The sequence below is a fragment of the Chiloscyllium plagiosum genome, unplaced genomic scaffold (assembly GCF_037043375.1).
Source record: "Chiloscyllium plagiosum isolate Xiang-an unplaced genomic scaffold, Cpla_swu_hap1 HiC_scaffold_16, whole genome shotgun sequence".
NCBI lineage: Eukaryota > Metazoa > Chordata > Chondrichthyes > Orectolobiformes > Hemiscylliidae > Chiloscyllium > Chiloscyllium plagiosum.
This window is the reverse complement of record NW_028270154.1, coordinates 28,378,757-28,403,024: the sequence shown is the minus strand read 5'-3', so window position 1 is coordinate 28,403,024 and position 24,268 is coordinate 28,378,757. Positions and strand designations below refer to the sequence as shown.

General features: G+C 38.9%; 1 long non-coding RNA gene across 1 annotated transcript in view; it reads right to left on the bottom strand.

Annotated features, from left to right (window-relative positions):
- LOC122556899 (uncharacterized) overlaps window positions 1-24,268 on the bottom strand; it is a 157,568-nt gene that overhangs the window by 5,340 nt on the left and 127,960 nt on the right. Inside the window, exon 4 of the long non-coding RNA XR_006313691.2 lies at window positions 20,237-20,758. This is a non-coding gene — a long non-coding RNA (uncharacterized LOC122556899). The remainder of the gene's footprint in view (window positions 1-20,236; window positions 20,759-24,268) is intronic.

The following is a 24,268-nucleotide window of genomic DNA, read 5'->3' as shown; positions in this document are numbered from 1 at the left end:
TTCAGTCATGACTGGATGTGAATCTGCAACTCTGCTCACCTTTCCTTGCTTGGTTGAGTTAATAAGTCACTTCATGCATTGGATTCATGTATAAGTATTATATTTCCTCTGCTCACCTCCTTTGACACATCTTTGCCAAAAAAATTCTTTTTGCCATCTATGGGGAGAGGATCATTCTTCTTCACCCTTCCTGTGCAAGAGATACATTATACTGATGCCTCATTTAAGAAGGGCATAGCCTTTTATCCACCTGACTCTGCTACTTTTAAAAACATTTTCTCCTAAATTCCAGCTCCATTAATCTTTAAAGCAGTCAAATTGAAATCCAGACATGTGGTTGCACATCATACCCAATTATATTCTTTGCACATTCAAAACCAGTTGGTTAAAAAAATTAAACATTCTCACGCACCCAAAACCTGTAGATTTCACACCTCACATTGTATCACAGAGCCACCTCTGCAATATTGTGAAACATTATATTTCTGAAGGCTACTCACACTACCAATATCAGATGACTCTCAGCACCTAAGGCTGATAATCCAATTTCAATAATTTTGAAGTTGAAATACTGTGCAGATGATGAATAATGTTATGTAAAACTACTGTCAAGCTGTAATAAAAATAATTTGCATATTTCTATGTGAGTTTAACAAATTAAATGCAGTTTATGAACTTCAGCAAAATGTGAGTTGCTTTACAATTCAGATCCCATGATCCCACTCTTTAATCATTAAAATCACAGATAATAGATCTGAACAGACTTTTAAATCCTATGACTATGACTAATTGTTGTTTTGTGCTTGTGATATAGCACAGAAGGCAAACTATTAAAAGCAAGCAAATAGAAAAAAAACTAAAGCTTGATTTAAAAAAATGCTGTTTGTGAATGACTGGACTGCAGTTTACAATAGGTTTTCTAACCAGAGCTGGAAATCCAGTTCTCAATCTGTTGGATTCTAAAATTCCTGAGGTCATTCCAAACAAAGTTCATTCATGCAATATAAAGTTCATTAAATAAAGAGTTAACCTGAATTGCTGTTTGCCTTCAGTTATAGAATGATAAAATCAGAGTCATATACCACAGAAACAGACACTTCTGTCTAACCAGTCCATGCTGACTATGTTTCCAAACTAAATCCCACCTGCCTGCACTTGGCCTATATCTCTCTAATCTTTCCTGTTCATGAACTTATCCAAATTCCTTTCAAACATTGCAATTGTACCTACATCCACCACTTTCTTTGGCAATTCATTCCACATACAAACCATCCTCTGTGTAAAAATGTTGCCTCTCCTGTTCTTTTTAATTCTTTCTCTTCTCACCTTAAAAATATGCCCCCTGGTATTGAACTCTCCACTAGGGAAAAGGCCCTTGTCATTCACCTTATCTATGCCCCTCATGATTTTGTAAACCTCAATAAGGCCACCCCTCAATTCCTATGCTCCAGTAAGAAAAATGTCCCAGTCTTTTCAGTCTATTTTTATACCTCAAAGCTTCAATTCCTGGCAGCATCCTAAAAAATCTTTTCTGAACCCTCTACAGTTTAATATTGTCCTTCCTGTAACAGGGTGACCAGAATTGCATACAATACTGCAGAAGAGATTTCACAAATGTCTTGTAACAACCTCAACATCATACCCCAACTCCTACAAACAAAGATCTGAGTAATGAAGGAAAGCATGCTAAATGCCTTCTTAACCATACTGTCTACCTGTGATACAAATTTCAAAGAATTATGAAACTGAACCCCTAGTTCTTTCTGTTCTACAAAACTACCCAGGGCTCTACCAATCTACAAATTATATCCTTGTTTGAATTACCAAAATTAAATACCTCACATTTATCCAAATTGGACTTCATCTGCCATTCCTTAACCGATGGATCCAATTGATTAAGATCTCTTTGTAATTAGAAAGCCTTCTTCACAATGCACAAAACCACAGGTTTTGGTGTCATCCACAAAATAACTAACTATGCCTTCTATAATCTCATCCAAGCTGTTTATAGTTAAGGTACAGAATTCTTTCTAAATTAGACACTAAATCAGAAGCTGAACAAAGGTGGCTCAGTGGTTAGCACTGCTGCCTCACAGCACCAGGGACCCAGGTTCAATTCCAGCCTTGGGCAACTGTCTGTGTGGAGTTTGCACATTCTCCCTGTGTCTGCGTGGGTTTGCTTTGATTTCCTCCCACAGTCCAAGTTGTATTGGTTAGGTGAATTGTCCATAGTGTTAGGTGCGTTAGTCAGAGGGAGATTGGTCTGGGTGGGTTACTCTTTGGAGGGTCGGTGTGGACTGGTTGTACCGAAGGGCCTGTTCCCACACTGTAGGTAATCTAATCTTAAAATAACTACATTCTTATAGACTTGGGAATGTAGCTGACAATGGTAAAGCTCATCAAGTTTATAAGATGCAAACAATACTTTTGACAGCTCTAAAAGCTGTTAATGCTTGCTTTAACCTCAGAATGAATACATGTCTTGAAAGATTAAGACTTGATAGAAGAGAATTGTATCAAAAGGATTCCAGAAATATCTTTATTAATGAACTCGGCAAATTTGTGGAAAATGTGTTCATGGAACTTTAAGTTTAGAATTCATAAAAGTCAGAATTGTTAGTAGGATTATTGATGAGTTTGTCAGATTTATTGTAGTCAAGAGAAGAAAACTATTCAGATGGTGAATGAAGCAAAAATCTGGAAGCAAAATAGGTCAATCCTACATGAAGAAACTCACTCTGATCACAGTGGTCAGCAGAATGCAGAATCCTAAAGATATATGTGAAAAACCAGTTGAGAGAGTAGGTAGATAAATACCAGATAATAAGAGTTGGCACTCTGGACCAAGGAAACCTTACTGGCACAAGCAGTGTCCAGATATGAGAAAAGAATGTAAGAAAATGGGCTATTTTCCAAAACTGTGCCTAAGTAGGACGCTGTTAAAGAGCAGCAAGGAGACAAATAGCTACTCACATAAAGAAATTAATGAACTAGAACAACATACACCAGGAAAAAAGCCAAAAAGTATCTCTGGAGAAAATAAATGATTCAAACCCTGAATTCTGTCCATGGACTCCTCACTTATTTTTAATTTGATACAAGGTGAAGTCTCATTATATCATCAGATAGTGTACCATGCTGAAAGAAAACTTTTTAAAGCATGCAGTATTGCAACTGTGCAGTCCAGGAGGTTGAGATTGAAGATTAAATTTAAATTCATGTTATTTAGATTAGATTAGATTCCCTACAGTGTGAAAACAGGCCATTTGGTCCAAACAGCCCACACCAACCCTCCAAAGAGTAACTCACTCAGACTGATTTCCCTCTGACTAATGCACGTAACACTATCGGCAATTTACCATGGCCAATTCACCTGACCTGCACATCTTTAGATTGTGGGAGGAAACCAGAGCAAACCCACGCAGACACGGGGAGAACATGCAAACTACACAGACAGTCACCCAAGGCTAGAATCAAACCTGGGACCCTGGTGCTGTGAGGCAGCAGTGCTAACCACCAAGACAAGGGTAGTCAGATAGTAGGAAACGTATACTTACTTCACAACCAAGAATTCTCACACTTGCTTATGGATGTGTGTTTTGAACTGAATGTTCTTCAAACAACAGAAACAGTCAGATTGGTCAAAATCAAGAAACCCTGTTCAAGAAAAAAACGAGCTATGGAAAATTGGGGCAATATTAGCCAGTCAGGGAACAACAGACCAAGTCAACTTTGGGGTTATCGAGCAAATGGCCGAAGATTTTGTAAGTTATTTAGCATGGCCACTTCCTTGGAATTTCAATTAAAGCTATCAAAGCATGCAGGCATTGATCATGACTATGATGCTAACATGTCCATTACTTTAATGGATGGATGCCGTATCCATGATCTTCATCAAGCTCCTCCCCACCATAAAGTTAAGAGTGATATACAAATGGTCAAGGAAAAGGATGGCTAACAAAAGTAGGAACACTATTTTAGACACTCACTTCTTAAACTATTACATCTCCTGTCAGCCAGTATGCAACATGCAACTTTCCCTTTGGATGCCTTAGCTTGCCCCTGTGTAGATGTATGTCAAGAAATATTTGGCATGGCCCCCATGGATTCTAAAGCTTAAAGCTCATTATCCAAGAACATTTCAACATTCCAGAGGGATCTGAGCAGCTTGTTTCAAGGACAATGTAAAGTAGGGGAATGGGTAAAGGAAGAGTATCACAAGACTTCAACCATATTCTACTGAAATAAAGGTATGGTACTAAAGGACATTACTCAAATAAGGTAAGGTGAGGCCACAGAAACATTTGAAACTCAAGATAAAGACTTTGAAATTGATATAGAGGGACACAGGAAACCAGTGGTACTTCATCAGAGATAGTCAATAGTATTCTAAATAAATTGCAGTATAAGAACAGTAGAAGCTCATGAAGAAATTATTACAAATGTTTACTTTGAGAAAGTGAAGGCATAAGTTAAAGGATCGTCAACATATTGGAGAAAACATAGTATAAGATTTCTCATCCAAGTATCTTTCCATTAACTGCAAACTCAAGAAACATTATTTGATTTCTTAAGTTAAAAGAAAAAAATTTTAAGTGCTTCTTTAAGTGACTCAGTGAAATTGATCATAATGATTGGCAGCATTTTATTAAATTCCTGGATATACATGACTTATTACTACATATGCATTTATATAGAAGTTTGAAAGGCATGCACTCAAAGAAATGATTTAATGATAGATCTGGAATTTACAGTTCATGCAGAATAGAGATGGGAGAGATATTAAATGCCTATTTCTTGACAGTTTTTACTGTTGAGAAAGAAATGGAGGCTAAATAACTCAGGGAAATAAACATTGATGTTTTGAAAACAGTTCACATAACAGAAGAGGATGTGCTGGACGTATTAAAAAACAATGTTAGATAAATCTCCAGGATCTGATCAAGTGTAACTCAGGACATTGTGGGATGTTAGGGAGGAAACTGCTGGGTCCCAGCAGAAATATTTGTATCATTTATAAACACAAGTGAAGTATCTGAGGACTAGAGGGTGGCTAATGTTGTGACTTTATTTAAGAAAGGCTGTAAGGACAAGCCTGGAAACTATAGACCTGTGAGTCTGACATCGAAGGTGGGTAAGTTGCATGTGATTCTGAAAGATAGGATTTAAATGCATTTGGAGAGGTAAGGATTGATTAGGGATAATCAGCATGGTTTTGTGTGAGGAAAATTGTGTCTTGATTGAATTTTTTTCATGAAGTAACCAAAAAGATTGATGAGGGTAGAGAAGTAGACATGGTTTACCTGAACTTTGACAAGGCTCCACAAAGTAGAGTAATTAGTAAAGGTAGATCATATGAGATTCAGGGTGATTTTGTCAATTGGATACAAAATTGGCTTGATGGTAGGAGGCAGTGTGCGGTGACATTAGTAAACCAGATAGATTTTTCCTGGCAATCAGCAATGGTTCCATGATTTATCATTAGACTCTTGACTCCAGATTTATTATTGAATTCAAGTCCTACCATCAGTCATGGTGGATTTGAACCCAGGTCCTCAGAATATTACCTGGATCATAGTCCAGTGACAATACGACTAGACCATCACCTTCCTTCTGTGTGTGTCTTGAATAAATGCTTTCTGTTTTTACTGCAGATTAAAAAACAAATCCTGCATTTTCTGCATCCTCAATATTCTCCTTTCATTAGATTTTGTCTCCTAATTAACCTTTTTATTGCTTTAATTCTGGCTTCAGGACATTCCTGAATTTGCAAACACATTCTAAATGGTCCCTGTGGCTATTGATTTCCCTTACAGTGACCAATCATGACGATTATGTTCGCAACATTCAAACTGAACTGTGAATACCTTGCTTACCTTTTGCTTTTCCAATGCATAAACTACATCTTTTAAAAAAGAATTTCCCTTCCCCACTAGGGACTTAAACTTTACTTAGGGTGTTTCCAATGCCTGTCTGCTCTCCAGCTGAACCTTGACTCAGGGCTGCGCCTGAAGATTATAGACATCCACTGCAATCTGTAACTGTGAAGATGTGACTAGTCTTCCAACTCCATGTAGTTCTAGCACTCACTCATTGCTGGTCATCTCACAACATAAGTGAAATGTTTTTACCATCAACTTGTAGAATTTTACCACAGGGTTTTCTTCTGCAACGATGTTGATTGCCCAGCTCTTTTGGCTGCTGCCTGTCTCCTAGCTACCTGACAAAGGAACAGGGCTCCGAAGCTAGTGCTTCCAAATAAACCTATTGGGACGATAACCTGGTGTTGTGTGTTTTTTAACTTTGTCTGCCCCAGTCCAACACTAGCACCTCTGCATCATATCTTCTCCAGCTGCCTTTTTAAGGTTGCATCTTAAGAATCTTCAGATGCTGTCTGCTGTCAGTCTGTACCCATGCCACAGCTAAGTGGAGTCTGCAGTAAATGCCACCACGTTGTAAGGTGAATCCTGACCTCAGCTCCTTATCATGTGTCATACCCTGTAGGGACTATAGGCAATCAATAATTAAGCATCCCGCAGAGCTGTTTGAGTAGGAATTTCCTTAGCAACAGGCAATGAACTGTCCAGCTGGAACTCATTACCTAAGTCCTTTATAAAGAAAATTGAATCCATCGGTTACATTCTTGACTGGGTATCCTTGGATTGGGAGCAGGTGGTGTCCGTCAGTGCTCTCGATGCCTTTAGAGAGGTGGGCACCAGGGGTGGGACAGTGCTTTATTTACCCATCCAACTCCATTTTGATTTAGTCCCTTCCCACTATCCCTACACTCCCACCCCCTCATTGTCTGATGTTAACATTGCCCTTGACAGGCTTTGGTTGCAAATATTCAATCGGCCACACAGGTGTTTTCTTGGAGGTGGAGAAAAAAAATGAATGATTGAATGAATGAATGAATGACTGAAATGAATGAGACGCAGTCCACAATTATGCTCGTAACAGGGTATCTTTGGAAAGGGAGCACGTGGTGCCCATCAATGCTCTCAATGCCTTTAGAGAAAGATAGGCACCGTGGGGGATACAATGTTTTATTTCCCCTTCCAATTCCATTTGGATGTAATCCCTTCCCATTCTCCCTAATCCTCATCCCCTCACCTTTGATGATTTGTTCTGCCCACAATGGGCTTTGGTGGTAAATATTTCATTGGCTACACAGTTAATTACTGGTGATAGTTAAAAGAAAATAATCAAAAAAAGTCACAAAAACAAAAACAGAAAAGGAGCACCAAACTCAAAACATTAACTCTGATTTTTCTTCACAGATGCTGTCAGACCAATTGTGCTTTTCCAGCAACTTCAGTTTTTGTTTCTGATTTAAGTATACACAGTTCTTTTGGCTTTCAAAAAAAATGTGACGGTGATTTTGGTGGTGGCATTTTGGGCATAAGCCCTTCATCAGGAATGGAGTTGTGACCACAGGGAGTGATAAGATAAATGGGATGAGGGTGGGGATGGGGGTTGGGGGATGGTAGCTGAGAGTGCAATAGGTAGATTGAGGTGGAGGTAATGGTTATAGGGTGGAGAGGAGGGTGGAGTGGATAGGTGAGAAGGAAGATGGACAGGTGGGACAGGTCATGAGGATGGTGCTGAGCTGGAAGGTTGGAACTGGGGTAAGGTGGGGGGAGGGGAAATGAGGACACTGGTGAAGTCGACATTGATGCCATGGGATTGGAGGGTCCTGAGGCAGAAGATGAGGTGTTCTTCCTCCAGGCGAGAGGTGGTGAGGGATTGGCAATGGAGATAGCTCAGGATCTGCAAGTCCTTGGCGGAGTAGGAGGGGGAGTTGAAGTATTTGGCCATGGGGTGGTAGGGTTGGTTGGAGATGTTCTCTGAAGATCTGCAGTCCTCACTTTCGCCTAGTTGACTTTAAGCTGATGAGTGAGCCTGTTGTGGTGCAGTGAAAGTATTACTATTTCTAAAGCCAGGATGTCCAGATTCAAGTTCCACCTATTCCAGAGGAGTGTAATAACATCCCTCAATGGTTGATTTTAAAAAAGAGCCAGTGGGGCTCCTGGTGATGCAGTGATAGTGTCCCTACCTTTGATCCAGGAGGCCCTGCTTCAAAGTTCCAGCTGCTCCAGAGGTGTGTAATAATATTTCTGAACAACTAATTGGAAAATATCAAAAAAGTAGTCCTGGGCTGCACTGGTGGCAGTTGATAGTTAAAAACAGCAAAATGAAGTCATGATGATTTGGCAGTGGGAAAGCCGTTCAGTTGTGTTTAAGAACACTTCTCAATGTAAAATAAAAGCAGACTCAGGATATTTTAAAAAAGGCCCAAGGGGCCTTAATGGTGCAGTGATAGTGTGCCTACTTCAGGGCCAGGGGGCGGTGGGGGACTGTGTTCAAAGTCTATCGGTTCCCGTGGCATGAAAAAAAATCTCTGGCCAGATTGATTCAGAAAATAAAACAGACCCAGGGATATTTCTGCAGTACGTCCTTCCAGGCTGGGACTAGCCTATGAGTGCCACAAATAATCACACTATTTTGGTGTTCAGCAATAAATGCTCCTTTCCAGTTGTGCTTCCTGATTCATTACATTGTGTAAGATCCGTTTGTTATTTGATGCCAATGTCATCTTTTGGAGAAGGGATGAACAGTGCCCTGTTGGGTAGAGAAATGTCATCTGACCATCTCACAAGAAAATGCTCTTGACTCTATCAAGATATAGTTTATTTCATGATAGCAACGAAGTATCTGTCACATCAGGTAATAGACAACATTACTGTGTCAGGAAGAAAAATCTTATTGTTAGGTGTAACTACTTTGAGGTACGAAACTGTTCTCCACACAAGTTCATGTGACATCATTCTATTGAGGTAATGCTTAATGCATTCCTCAGCATTAACCCTTCGAGATCCATACACTTCCCACCTCTTCAGAACAGCCCTTTCATTTATTATCAGGCTATATGATGTAAATAATGTTCACGTGATGACATTTGAAAGCTTATTGACTACTCAAGCCTTAAGGCACAAAGCAATAGTAATTATGGTGAAAACTGAATTCAAAACTTGTGATGTAAGTTTGTAAACAGATTTAAATCTATAAATAAATTGTAGAATCAAAGAGAAAAATTATGCCTATGTTATATTCTATTACTATCACGAGGCTTTTATTTTTAGTAGGGTTGGAGAGGTTGATTGACTTTATTTTTTTGATATTATTTTCTATTTGCATAAATAAACAATTTAATCCTAAAAAAATTGGTTCATGGACTTTATTCATTTGATAATAAATCATACGTAAAGGTTTTGTATGAATAAAATGGCAACAACTTTAGACCTTGATTGTAAAATATAATAGAGTCAATAGTTATTATTTTTCATGCTACACACAGATACCTAAATAATTGGAATCATTGGTAGCTAACAACATCTTGTTCTGTATTTCAAACACATGTTCAAGAATTTGTTGATGGACCAGGTTAAAAAAACAGAGTTAAGGAATGAGAAATTAATATTGAGACTGTGTGTTTTTGTTTTTCATTGTTGTTTCTTGATTTTGCATTCCTTTCCTGAAAGAATAGATTTATGCTGGTTGCAATTCAACAGGCAGCTCTGTCATGCATCATTGAAATAGCTGGCTGGTGAACCGAAAGAGGTTATTCATTTGAAAGAGTGTATAAAATTTGAGACTGATTCAACTGATCTCCTTTGAATTAGAATCACTAGATTCTCATCAGGCTTGCATAACATTCATCCTCCTTGTCTAGGCTAATGCCAACCGTAACACTATTGTTGTGTAGCTCAGAGGTGGTACTCTCGTTACCCTGCCGAAGGTCATGCTTTATCCTGACCGACTTTACAGTGAAGCACTAAGCTCGTACTGAACTCAGAAGTGACATCTTTCAAATGAGATATTAAGCCAAAGCTCCATCTGTTGTCTAAGGTGGATGTCAAAGATCCTAGGTGCTATTCAAAGAGAGGATGGCATTTAGTTAGTGTTGTGGCCAACATTTAATGCTCAAGGAATGCCATTAAAATAGTGAAATTGTCATTTCCGTCAGTGCTGTTTATTGAAACTTACTGTTCCCAAACTGAATGGAGCTCAAAAGTTTTTTGTTAACTTAACAGCATATTGAGGTCATTGAAGGCATTATATAGCTGCAAGTTCTACTGTTTTCTTGTAACCACTCTGGCCAAGATTAATTAATATAAGAACCGTGATTGAATGTTGGTCCTTCCTTAACCCCATTGTTTAATGACAATAGAGATTTTTTTGTTTGCACTGAACTGTTGATGAAGTATATTTACCTCACATGTAATATAGCTGCAATAACTTTGAAAACTGAAAATGCAAGTATCCATTCATTTCGAGCCTGAGTATAGTCAGCATGTCTGAACTTGATATAAATTGTGACCTAGACATTAATATAGTCTAGCTGTAAACATAATATATAGCATATGAAAGATGCACATAATTAAGCTTTCACAGCACTAGAAATGCCAAGATCAAATTCAAAAATATTATAACAATGCATTCAATTTAAATAACTTAATAGGTGGAAAACAAAGTTGGTACCCTTACTTAATATTACCACAAATCAGCCTTTTTAAAATATTTTTAAAAATCTTCTGCCATTTGTAAGAACTACAATTGTGCATTTAATGACTATGACCTTTTGTACTGGCAGGCGCTGTAAATTAAAGATTTAAATGGTACATTGCTCTCTACAGTAATCTGGGGCCTGTGTTAACAGAACAAGCACCTTTGTGTCTCCTCAACAAATAAATTAAAGTATTGTTGCTAAGCAATGCAGAATCTGAAGTCAATTATCTAATTTAGAATACAGAATTCACTGATAAACTAGGTACAGAAATAAAAATAAAGGTATGATAAAGAGAGATTTAAAGAGTAAAAAAGAAAAAAAACATTTGAAAATGAATTTAATATATTACATTTTTAAAATTTCCAATAACAAGTACAATCTAAAGAAATGGTATATCACACTTGTAAACATTAATGATCAGAGTGAGAGAAGATGTAACCCAACTCTAACTCATGGTCACTCATCATCCTAATGCTTGCTAGCTCACCTTAGCCAGTAATAACTCAAATTTAAAATTCTTGACCTTCCAATGGCCTAAAATCATAAAATGTATGAGCAGAGGTATACCATGCAGCCCAGTGAGTATGCCCCAACATTCAATGAGATCATGACTGATCTCGAAACTCTCAGCTCCACTTTCTTGTCTTTTCCCTTTAAACCTTGACACCTGTACTAATTAAAACTCTGCCTTCCTCAGTCTTGAAGAATTCCACAGATTTACTATCCTCTGAGAGAAGAAATTCTTTCTCATCATTTTTAAATAGTCTCTCTGTTCACTATGTCTATCCTTCTCCACTGCTCCAAATGTCTGAGACCTTGTGTTCCTCCAGCTTCAACCAAATGTGTACCCCTGATTTTAATAACTATATTAATAGGCATACCTTCAACTGACTGTGCCCTAAGTTCTGAAATGCTTTCCCTGGTCTTCCCACCATACCAATCCTTCTTACCTCCTTTAATATTGTCCCCCAAAGACTTACAACTCTGAAAAAATTTAAGACATCTGTCCTACTACTTTTTTTAATGCTGGTACCAAGATTTATTTGGCATTGCACCTGTGAAATGCCTTGGAGTCTTTCACTATCATAAAGAAGTTACGTAAATACAATTGCTGTTGTTTGGCAGTTTATACCAATTGTCACTTCTTAAGAAGGGTTTCATTCATTTTTATGATGTAAACAAAGGGCCAGTCCACTGCTCAATACATTTGAATGGGGTGGGGAGAGGTTAGTCATTGTATTTTTATTTTCACATAGTGTGGAATGATGCATTTTAGACAGCAACTTCTGGATTATAGTATTTCACTGCACTCTTCTGTAGCTGCTGTGAAAGTTCAGCAGAAATAATGGTCAGTACATTAGTTATTTGTACAGTCAACTCTGGCCCAATGATTTTCTTAAGCTATTATACACTTAATGGGAGTTCTGTTTGTTTTCAGTATTATCATAACATTTGCTTAGTCTGTAAAAAAGGGCGGACAAACTGTCTTTCCATCCTCTAGCATTACAAAGTAACAAACCCTTTAAACCAATCGCTATTCTTCTTCCATGTAATGTGGGTGTTACTTGCATTTAACATTCATCCCTAATTGCCCTTGAACTGGGGTCTTGTTAGAACATTTCAGAGGGCAGTTAAGAGTCAAACTCTTTATAGTGCATCTGGAATATGGGTCAGACCAGGCAAGAACAACAGATTTCCTCACTGAAACAACATTAGGGAAGCAGATGTATTATTAGAGTAGTAAAAGTCAATAGTAGTTTTGTGGTCACCAATGAAACTCACATTTAATTCTAAATTTTAAGAATTAACTTTAAATTCCACGGGTTGCCACAATGTAATTTGAACCCATGTCCCCAGAGCATTAGCTCGGCTATGAATTATTTGTCTAATGACATCACTCTGCCACCATTTCTGCCTCTGAACAAACATCCCCCAACAAAAGGCTTCTTTATTTTTCTTCAGCCTTTGATGCAAATATTCAGTTCAATGATTATTACTTTAGTTTATATTTGGTTTTGCCAGTTATTGCCTAGCTTAGTTTATTATTCTCTTGATTTCCTGGTGCTACAGTCCAGTCCCAAGCCAGTGGCCATTCTTCCATTTCCATTATATAATGGAATGATAAAATAGAGTTGAAGGGTTTGAATGGCCTTTTCCTGTCTCTACTGACTCCACTTCCAATTCCAATAACAAGTTATAAACAAATTGAAGACTGTCCTTGAATGGCTAACCTCTAATTTCCCCTTTCTACTCTTAGGTGGGGTTCCTTGTCAGATCTCAATCAGATTAGCTGAAATCAAATGTTCAGCACAAATGAAGGAAAATGTATTAAATAGTGCCATTTCTTTGTCTTGAGGTACATTGTTGCATAACTGGTTTAGCTCAAGAGCACTTTGATTGAATCTAAAATACATGTAGAGGCTGAGTTTCCTTTTTGGGTACAATTGGTTACTTCGACAAATGATGATCAAGTTGATGACTATTATGAAATAATGTTTTCTTCTGGCCTGAATTTCCACTCAAAGATATTTGCATATTGCTGAACATTAAATTAATTGTAAATTCAAGTGTAAATTAGTGCAGTAAGATTAAAGTTTGCAAGGATTACAATAGAGAGCAGGAATATGCCATTTGGACCATCAAGCCTGCTGCGACATTCAATAAGATCATGATTATGACACGTTCCAACATCTGACAATAACTTTTATTTCCTTACATACTATGAAACTATCAAGCTCTGCCTTAAAATTATTCAAAGATTCTGTTTCCACCACCTTCTAGGCAAGAGGGTTTCAAAGACTCTCAAATCTCTCTGACTTAATTTGGTTCTGCCTTATTTTTGAACAGTGATCGCTCTTCTAGATTCTCCCACAAGTACCTCCAAATGTTGTATCACCAATGTCTTGCATAACTGAAACATGACCTTCTCACTTTTGTATTCAATTGACTTCAAAGTAAAGGATAACATTCTATGAGCTTTCCTAATTCCTTCTTGTATTTTCATCTTGGCATTAACAGTTCCTGCAATTGGACACCCAAATCCATCTGCATCTGAGAGTTCTACAATTACTCAACATTTGGATATTATACGTTTTTTAGTTAACTTGTCAAAATGAACAATCTTTCATTATCTCACATAATACAGGTAGACAGCCTTTTATCTGAAATTCCAAAATCCAAAAAGCTCCGAAATCTGAAGATTTTTTTCCAGACGTTTATTTCTCATTACCAAGGATGTTTGGTGTGCAAACAGTTAATGTAACTCCGCACCCACTCAACCTATGTCACTCAGATTGATGTCGCGGCATAGCCCAGCACTGGCAGGCGTCAATTCTGTCTCAGTGCTCATAGTAATCACAGGTAGTCTGTTGGTTGGTAATTATTTTTGTAATTTACTATGAAAATGCCATTTAATCCTTAATCCAAAAAATTCCAAAAACCAAAAAGGCAGCTGGTTCTATGGGTTTTGGATAAAGGATTGTCTACCTGTACTCCACCGGCCAGACTACGACACAATCATTTAAACTAGTTATATCCTTTTAAAACCTTAAGAATTCTTCACAACTCACTTTCCTACCAACCTTTATGGTATCAGCAAACTTAGTTATGATACATTCAATCCTTTCATCCAGTCTTCTATAACAATTGTAATAGGTTGAGGCATCCAGCACTGATCTTTGTGGGACAGAACTTGCATAATTTTGCCAAACTATTAAGCCATTTGTGCTTCCGCCCTGCTTCCCATTAGCCAGCCAATATTCTATCTAGGCCGATAAACTATTTTCTACACCATGTGCTTTCATTTTCTCAATGAGACTCACTTTGTTAACTGATTTTGTTTGACTGTCACCTGATGAAGGAGCGTTGCTCCGAAAGCTAGTGTGCTTCCAATTAAACCTGTTGGATTATAACCTGGTGTTATGTGATTTTTGATTTTGTTTTAGATAGCCATAGAAACTTACTATCAGATTTTTAAAAAAATACTTATCACTAGTTTTTCCTTGTCTTCTAATTTATTACCATCTTATCATTTTTTTTAGGGCTGGCTTTTTATCAGAAAACTGGCTTAACATCAATGCACCTTATTGACATTTCTCACGTTATCTGCCCAACCACACCTTTTTACTTAAGCACCATGTCTATATGGCAGTCTGCACAGAGTATCCTCCTTTTGACCACAGGCAAAGTTCTCATCATTGTCAGTAATAATCCTGCAAGAGCTCTTCACTGTTTATTCACTAACACGGGACACCTTTACTTACCTCCACCAACACTTACAATTGGGCAAGCCACTTTTAGCTTACTCAATCCCTCCCCTTGTTTCACTCAAGTGGAAAATACCCCACTACAGAGTGGAGAAATCCAAGATAGGTGGTGGGATGCCCAGCATTTGATTCCACATCCTTTAAGATGATAGATCATGACCCTGACCATTCATGTGATCCCAAAACCTCCACATATAAGAAAAAATTATTGTCTGCTGCTGTGTCATTCTCCCTCACCAAATGAAAAACATACCCCATATATTACTGAGGCAGTAATTTTCATCACCTTTGCACTCTTTTTTTGGAAGGAAACAGTGATTGTTCTATATCCAATGAGTTGCATAGTCAGCCTCTCAGTCTAGATGAGACCTCTGACTCCAAAATATTATCCTGCCTTCTAACTAGCTGCCAACCCAATCAGCTTTGATCTTTCTCTCATTCTCACCCAACCCATTTATTTAACAGTTAGTGTCCACACTTTCACTCCTGGGCCTCAAGCATATCAGTTTATAAGCCATAAATCTTTATGTGTCACTCCTCCATAAAAACTTGTAATCTTTACCTTTTCACAGCATGCTGTAATGTCTTCCTCCTTATATGCTGTTTCCCCTCCCCCTCTGTAGCCTTGAAACAAGGTCAGTCAGGTGGACATCATAGAATGAGTTCCCTAATTGGAGCTGTTTATCTAATCCAATCAGGGAGCCTTGGCTGACAGGTATAAACAGGAGTGTTGGCGCCGCAGGGAGTGGAGTGCATTATTTCTCCCTCCAACTCTATTTTGATTTAGTCCCTACCCTCCCCTTCACTGTTTTGATCACACAGCACTGTCCTTTGATGTGAAGGGCAGTGTTTGTCACTGGCCACCCGGGTGTTTTCCTATCTTCCTGGTGGTGGAATTTGAATAAAGATTCATGCACTTTGTGTCTTTCACTGTGTCTCACACGTATACACACATACCATGGGTGCTGGGGAAAAAATAAGCACTACCGCACTTAGGCGGTAGTGTGGGGTTTAATAAAAAAAAACAGGAGTGTCACTTAGTTCTTTCTGAAATCTGCTTTGGCACTGACATACCTAAAATCCATTCCAAGTTGTATATTTAAAAAAGAAGAAAAAAAATAAACAGGAGTGATCACACAGCATTGCCCTTCGATGTGAAGGGCAGTGTTTGTCACTGGCCACTCGGGTGTTTTCCTATCTTCCTGGTGGTGGAAATTGAATAAAGATTCGTGCACTTTGTGTCTTTCACTGTGTCTCACACGTAAAAAAAAATTTTAAAAAAATAAGCAGGAGTGTCCCGCGCTCACCCCAGCCCGGACGGAATTTCACATTGGCCCCAAGGTCCCGTACTTCCCGCAGGAGCCTGTGCCCCACAACCTGAGCTGCCTCCAGAATTTTAATTTTGTTCCCTTCCAGAGGGTAAAAAGGCGGGCCCTATATAGACTGCTGCTGCACACCGTCCACCTCTTCTCCCTCATCCACTGTCCGGACACGCCTTGGCGTGCCCATTTGCCACCGGGCGGTGGAGATCCCCAGTGGAGGGCTCTCTACATGGGAGTCCTCCCCCTTTCTCTCGGGGATCTGGGGTGGAGGGTGCTGCAGGCAGCTGTCCCCTGCATCTGCAGATTGCGGTGGTTCACGGACTCCCAACCCAACTGCTTGTTCTGTGGCGCTGTGGAGTCCGTGGACCATGTATATATTGGGTGTGGGCGTTTGCACTCCCTTTTTGATTTTCTTAAAAACCTCCTCCTCTGCTTTTGGTTGCACTTCAGTCCCACGCTCCTGATCTTCGGGCACCCGGTACGGAGGAGGGAGGGCAGGTCTGAAGATCTCCTCGTGGGTCTGCTCCTGGGCCTGGCCAAACTGGCCATCAACAGGTCGAGGTAGCGGGCTGTGGAAGGGGTCGTTAGGGCTGACTGCCTGCCCCTCTTCCGCGGTTACGTTAGAGCCCGGGTGTCCTTGGAGAAGGAGCACGCGGTGTCCACCAACACCCTGGAGATGTTCAGGGAGAGTTGGGCACCGCAGGGAGTGGAGTGCATTATTTCTCCCTCCAACTCTATTTTGATTTAGTCCCTACCCTCCCCTTCACTGTTTTGATCACACAGCAGTGCCCTTTGATATGAAGGGCAGTGTTTGTCACTGGCCACCCGGTTGTTTTCCTATCTTCCCGGTGGTGGAAATTGAATAAAGATTCGTGCACCTTGTGTCTCTCACTGTGTCTCACACCTGCACACACACCATGGGTGCTGGGGAAAAAATAAGCACTACTGTGGTTAGAAAAAAAATAAAATAAACAGGAGATTATAGCGTTGCCCAAAAAAAAAACAGGAGTGTCAGACAACCTGTTCATTTTGAGAGCTGAATCAGTGTCAAGGACTTTCCATGTATACATAAAGGAGACGGGGTGACAGGATAACAGCCTCTATGGATTTATTTCACCCTCCACTGTTTTAACTGTTATTCCTTCCGAATTCCAGTTCACTGTCTCTCATCCCCAAAACTGAGTTCTCAGCTTGCCGCCTATAGCAGTGATCCCTGATAAAAACAACCTTTTGTATTTTAGTGAAAAGTACTCCCACAACTGACACACCCACCATCTTCACAAACCCAGATGGACAACTCTGACTGTGATTTGAGACATGGTCATTTGATTAACACACATGCCAGAGACTGCAGGCATATGGTTCAGGTGTGAGATTGATATAGCACAGTGGCTTTGAGCAACATTACCACCCCCTTGACTTCTCACTGTTGACTACTACCACAAACTGCCTGGCTTTGTGTTTGCACTAATCAGGGAGGTAAGGCAGATGGACTGTGAGCCTTTAAATTCTGAATGAGCAGAAAATATGAAAAGGCATGGCAGCAGTGCTTTGAGCATTTTAGTAGGCCCAAAGTGAATGAGCACTAATAAAAGTAATTGAGGATCACTGAGATAAACCCTGACGTGATCCATGCAAAATGTTCTGACAGCATCATTATATTGGAAGGTGTCCAAACCCACAAAAGTGCAGCATTAAGGTGCACAGTTGTTTTGTAAACTGATTAGAGATGCGTTATGAGAATTGATGAGGCTAGTGCGTGTCTGATGTCAATGTCTGTGGGTAGCGTGCATGCAGTCGCTGCCAATGGAGCATGCTGCAAGACATTGGTGACTGATGTCCATGATGGAGGTCTGGAAGAGTGAACTGTGAGCTGGAATGACCTACTGCTCTGACTTCCATGTTGGTAACTGTCGATGTCTGGTTGCTATCTAGTAGGAAGGAGAATGAGAAACTGCAGATAAATGAGTTGAGATTAATTAATAATTCAAAGTAAATTCATGAAAATCAATGCAGTAGTTTTCTCACCAGTCACAAATGGGATTCTACTTTTGTAGTTCAAAACTTAATTGAACTTTATGCTCTTAACCTCAAGAATCTCCTGACTGCTGATCTTACTCTATTTTCCCAACATTCAGTGGATGGGATCCTGATGATGGGGCTCTTTGCTGAAACATCAATTCTCCTTCTCCTCGGATGCTGTCTGACCTGCTGTGCTTTGCCAGCACCACACTCTCGACTCTGATCTCCAGCATCTTCAGTCCTCACTTTCTCCTCCTGATTCCACCCTTAGTCATTGTTTGCTTTTTTTATATATTCATTCTGTCATAGTCTGATCTGCCATTCATCTTTGATAATATCATGTACTATTTTAGTCAATCACAGATGGTCAATTCTTTGTTTGAAATGTATACAGGCTGTAAACTCTTGAATATCCCCTTTAATATCTTCCATTGCACCTGCATTGTCCTATCCCATAACATAATTTGCCTGTTCATTTTGGCTAACTATCTTCATTTCCTCATAATTTCCCATATTTATGTTTGAAATACTAGTTGTGTATCTACTCCTTCTTGTTTAAACTGAATGTAAAATTAGATCAAATTCTGATTGCTATAACCTAGAAGCACCTTCATTATGAAGTTATTAATTAATCTAACTTCATTCTACAACACCAGATCCAGCGTATCTTATTCTCTGGTTGGCTCCACTACATGTTCTTCTAAAAAAAATCTTGCAAACATTCCCTGGCTTTCTGATTACTTCAGATTAAGATTTCCCAAGTTTATTGCTGTATTTTTCTGATAAGTTCCCATTGTTTCTTCCCTTATATTCCACCTTACTTACCATGTGGTTACTGTTAGGGGGCTTGTACGTCACTCACATAAATGACTTCTTGTCTTTTCCATTTCTCATCTTTAGTCAAACCATGTCTACTTCCTGATTTCCTGGATTTTGTCCCTCCCTCTGTAATATTAATAACATCTTTCTAGCTTCCTGTCCTTCCTAAATTTCATGTACCCTTCAATATTCAGAATTCAATCTATGTCATCCAAGTGTCTGTGGTGAACATTAAATCAGGTTTATTTTTATTTGTACTACCATTAGTTTGTTTTGTCTCCAGCACTATATGCATTTTACATAGAGCCTTTAGTTACTTTTTATTTTATTATTCTTGTTACCTTTGCCTTGTCTGTTTATAAATTCTTTGATTTGTACTCTCTCCCCCATTCCATGATCTTTTTATCATTTCCCGTATTAATATGTTTTTCTCTAGTCTGGATTCTACTCTTTAATTGACCAGATTGCTCACTTGCCCCAATAGTGTATTTAAAGCCCTCTTTACTGCCTAGTTTATTCAGCACACCAGAATACAGGTCTCAGCATTGTATCAGCTGTAGACCATTCAAATGGTACAACTTCCACTTGCTCCAATCTTGGTGTCAGTGCCGCAAATACAGCACCCATTTGAACTGCACGAGCCTTTTGAGTCAGAGAGTCATATAGAACGGAAACAGCAAACAAATGACTGTATGTTTATTAAAAAAAATATTAATCACCATATGAATCCAACATTTCTGAGCAACTTGATTTTAGGTCACTGAAATTCACTCATTAAACATATGCAAAAATATTTTCTTTTTAACTTGGAGTACAGTAGTCAGTTACTTCATAAGTTGGAACATGTTTTAAACATATCTTCTGGAGTCCTCACAGTCAAAAGATTTAGTTTAAGAGTTAAAACCACAAGGGCCTGCAGACAAACATAATTAGTAGGAGCTCCCAATGATGATTAATTCATCCTAGGGCTGTTAACAATTGTATGGGTCAAGCCTGTTTCCAGCAATTAACTTAAAAACACTGCAGAAATACAAGTTGTGCTGAACACAAATTGCACATGATTTGTACACTATTTAGTCACTAAGTACTGATTTTCACAGAATTATACCACAAAGCCCAGAGTAATCAAACAGAAGCTCTGGACCATATGTGTTTGAATGAATTTGGAACATCTAATTACCAGACAGCACAACTCTTTCTTAATTTATTATCAATGAATAACGTGGCATAATACTGACCTGAGATTGGGTAGCAGCGCCCACTTAGTAATTCTAAAGAATTCTTATTTTTCTTTGACCTCGTAGAAGGTGATAAGAGATGCAAAACCAAACTCTACGGATGTTGACATTATCAGAACACAGTCCTACCTGATCAGCATGGGAGTAAAACTATAGTATATTCATAATTTTGCTTCTGAATTGCTAGGAATAGATTTCTGCCTGTCCTTTAAGAATAACCATCCAGAAGCTCAATATGTAATAAATCATTGACATTCACTTAGCAACAGTCCTTGCTGATGTCTTTAGCAGATGGTGTATGAGTCAGTAGGGTATGTTGTCAATCAGATAAGCAGGCAGAATAAATTCTGTGCTGAAACTTTAATTTTAGAATTTGTATTTTCGTGAAAGAACAGAGACTAGTGTACAGCTTTTAGACAGCAGGTGAACTTCAGCAAACTGACAGAGGACACAACAGGTCAGGTTCATATGTGACGTTAACTTTGTTTGCACACCATTGCGAGCCAAGCGATACTGCAAAATCTGATGGGAGATAAGAAAAATAGTTACAAACCTAAGTAACATGAGCAAAATGATACCAAGAGATGAATTTACTATAAAAAGTAACATTTTTAAAGGGCTGTAGCATGAGCAATGGTGCGTACAGTTTAAAGTCATAAAGACCAGCAGAACAGTAGGAACTGAGTTTTCTTTTATTTTGGTTGCCACTCAGAGCCAAGTTACTCAAAATATTTTTTTCCAAGAATAAATAATGTATTAAAGGACACTCAAGCTTTGAGCTTTCTCACAACATGAGATAAAGGCAAAGATTAATTTCACAACTTACATAAGCCTTTTGGTTAGCTTTATTAAAAAAAAAGTATGTTCTTGATATATTAACAGAACTTTTGGCAACTTAGTAGCAGAAGTTCTACTTTCTAAACATGGGTGTGTTAGGCATTGTAAGTTATTGTATGAAGCAGTGGCTCCAGGAGGAAGATATGGGTGCACTTTGTACACCGATGGTAAATCTTCACCACTTGATGCAAAAAGATTAAAGCAGTAGTGTCTGAGGAGTTTCTGAATTTAAGAGGGAGTCTATGACAAAGATATGCTATCTGACCCATGATGATGTTAATGCGCAGTTACGTACTACCACTAAACAGCTCTGAAAGGGAATATAACTAAAGCTCAAACTTTACAGGACTGATTCATCTAGACATCCACAAGGACATCACCTATGTCAATCAATCACTGTGCTACCCACTGGTCCCAAAATACGATAGTCTAGTTGTTACTAATAGCAGCCATCCACCTCAGGATACAATAGATTGTGCCTGGAGTAGAAATCACTTTCGTATTGAGCATCATCGGTCGAGACTGTAAAGGGGGGGGAAGAGAAAGTGGCAATCCCTTCCACAACATGCACAGATGAATAACGTTGGTCTGAAGCTGACTTTTGATTATTTTCAGAACAGATTATCGAGTTAAGCTCATATTCATCGGAATTTAGAAGAGTGGAGAAAGATCTTATTAAAACATACAGTAAATCCACTGTATCTGTGAAGTCATGAATTACAAATTCACCTAACATGTCAAGAAATAAGTAACAACAGAATTCATTATTTCCTGGCAAAAAATAATCATGTACCTGAGATTTTTAATGAGCTCCATGCTTAGGAATTTCATCATTTGTGGGGATTTTCAAGAACAGAACAATCGCAGATACAGAGGAATGACAGTACAAGATTTCAAGGGGTCTTGACAGGGTAGACGTTGAGAAGATGTTTCCGTTATTAGGGGGATCTCAAACTAGGGGACAAAGTTACAGAATAAGGGAACACTTATTTAAAATTGATATGCAAAGAAATTTCTTCTCCCAGAGGGCTGTGAATGTCTGAAATTCTCTATCCCCAAGTTGGAGAAAATATCACTGAAATTATTTAAAAAGAAGGCATATAGATTTTTGAAATGTTGCTTTTTCAAAAAGAGAATGACAGCTATGCTGAGCTGGCACAGGAGAGGATTGACGTCTGGGCAGATTATGTGTTAGTCCCTCAAACCTTCCCCAACCTTCAACATGATCATGTTTGATCTACCCTCAGCCTCAATCCTCTGTTGTGCCAGCTCAGCATAGCTGTCATCCTCTAAAACTGACACTGTGAGCTGGCTCTGAGGGAGCTGGACCAGTGTCAAGGACTTTCCACAAATAAATAAAGGGTGAATTGATGACAGGATACCAGCCTTCATGGAATTATTTCAATTGGAACTGTCATTAACACCACATTAAATATTAAAGAATGGCATTCTATTCCATAAATGATCCAAACATAAGGAGCAATTACTGTTTACTTTATATTTAATATGTTTTTACCCTGTACTTCTCAATTTTAAATAATATTGTTATGGACCAGAGCAGACCCCCCCCCCCCCCCACCCCCTCAAAATATATTAAGAAGGTAGCCTAGACCCTCTGTCAAAGTTTTGACAAAGGGTCAGTTAGACTCGAAACATCAGCTCTTTTCTCTCCTTACAGATGCTGCCAGATCTGCTGAGATTTTCCAGCATTTTCTCTTTTGGTTTCAGATTCCAGCATCCGCAGTAATTTGCTTTTAGCCTAGACCCTAACTTTTTCTTATTTTAAAGGTGAATATCAGGTGCTGCATTCTGGATGCAATTTGATTGGTCGAACTACTTGATATTAAGCAAGACACAATTAATTCAAATGCTACAGTTAAAATACAACAAAAGAAAGAAGAACTTGAAATAAATTGACTCTATTGGAATACTTAACCAAAAAATTGATGTCATAACTATTAGTAATTAACCAATCCAATTCATAACATCCCATAAACACACCCTTGGCTAAAGACAAATTCGGAAAACAGATTTTGTCTCAAATGTAATCCAACAGCCTGGGAAGAGAATCCTTGACTTTTGGCTGTAATTGAGAGATGGAGAAATAACTTCCACTTCTTCAAGACCCCAACAAATGCTGAAAGCTAAATCTGAAATCTCTGGCTCTGAGGGTGGGAGCCTGACCACAATCATTGAGGCTGCTCCTATTGCTCCAACGTTTTGTAAAAAAAACCACCTAAAGCTTCACAAGTTGTTTATCTTCTCATAGATTGCTTGTCACCTGTCTCCACACCCCCCCCCCCCCCATCTGTCTCTAAAAGAAACCAGGACAAAACGCCTCTAAAAGTGACAGCATTATCACAACATATGGCACGCTCTTCCCCATTGTTAAGATCCGAGAGAGATCTTTTTGAGTGACACCCTATTCTCTAGGATATTCCTTCTCTTTTGCACAACTTCAAAAATCACACGACACCAGGTTATATTCACAACTGGTTTACTTGAAATCACAAGCTTTCAACACACTGCACCTCCACCTGATGGAGGGGCAGTGCTTGGAAGCTTGCAATTTCAAATAAATCTGTTGCACTATAACCCGGTGTCGTCTGACTTCTGACCCTGTCCACCCCAGTCCAACACCGGCACCTCCATGTCTTTGCATACAGCTTCACTCCTCTTGACATACAACTTTTCTCCAGAAATGGTGGCCAGTTGTTTACTGCCATCCATACTTTTTGTGATTAAGTGACACAGGATAGCTCTGTTTCACTTCATTCCCTCCCCAACAAATAGCATCAGTTAGCCTCTGTTCACTGTTCCCTAAGTAGTGTGTGTTATGGTCAAAAACTAATAATGTGGAATATGCACTGCATGACTATCATCCTGCCACTTTGTGTGTCTGTGCATGTTTCAAAACTTTGTTCCTATCAATCAGTGCTGTGGCAGTCTAGAATTATTAAAGTTGCTGGGAACGTTTTGCCACAAATCCAATTTAAGTCTGAAAGTTATTTGGTTTCTTAATTCTCTACCTTGCTAATGTTCTGTGGTGTTTCTGCAGCAAGAATAGACAAAGTGCTGGGGCAGGAAGGAGGGTCAGTAAACATGGTGAAAATTTCCATGGTTGGGTCAAGAACATTTATGTAGAAGAATAACTTGAATCATATGATTACTATCACACAAGCTGACAAAGAGACA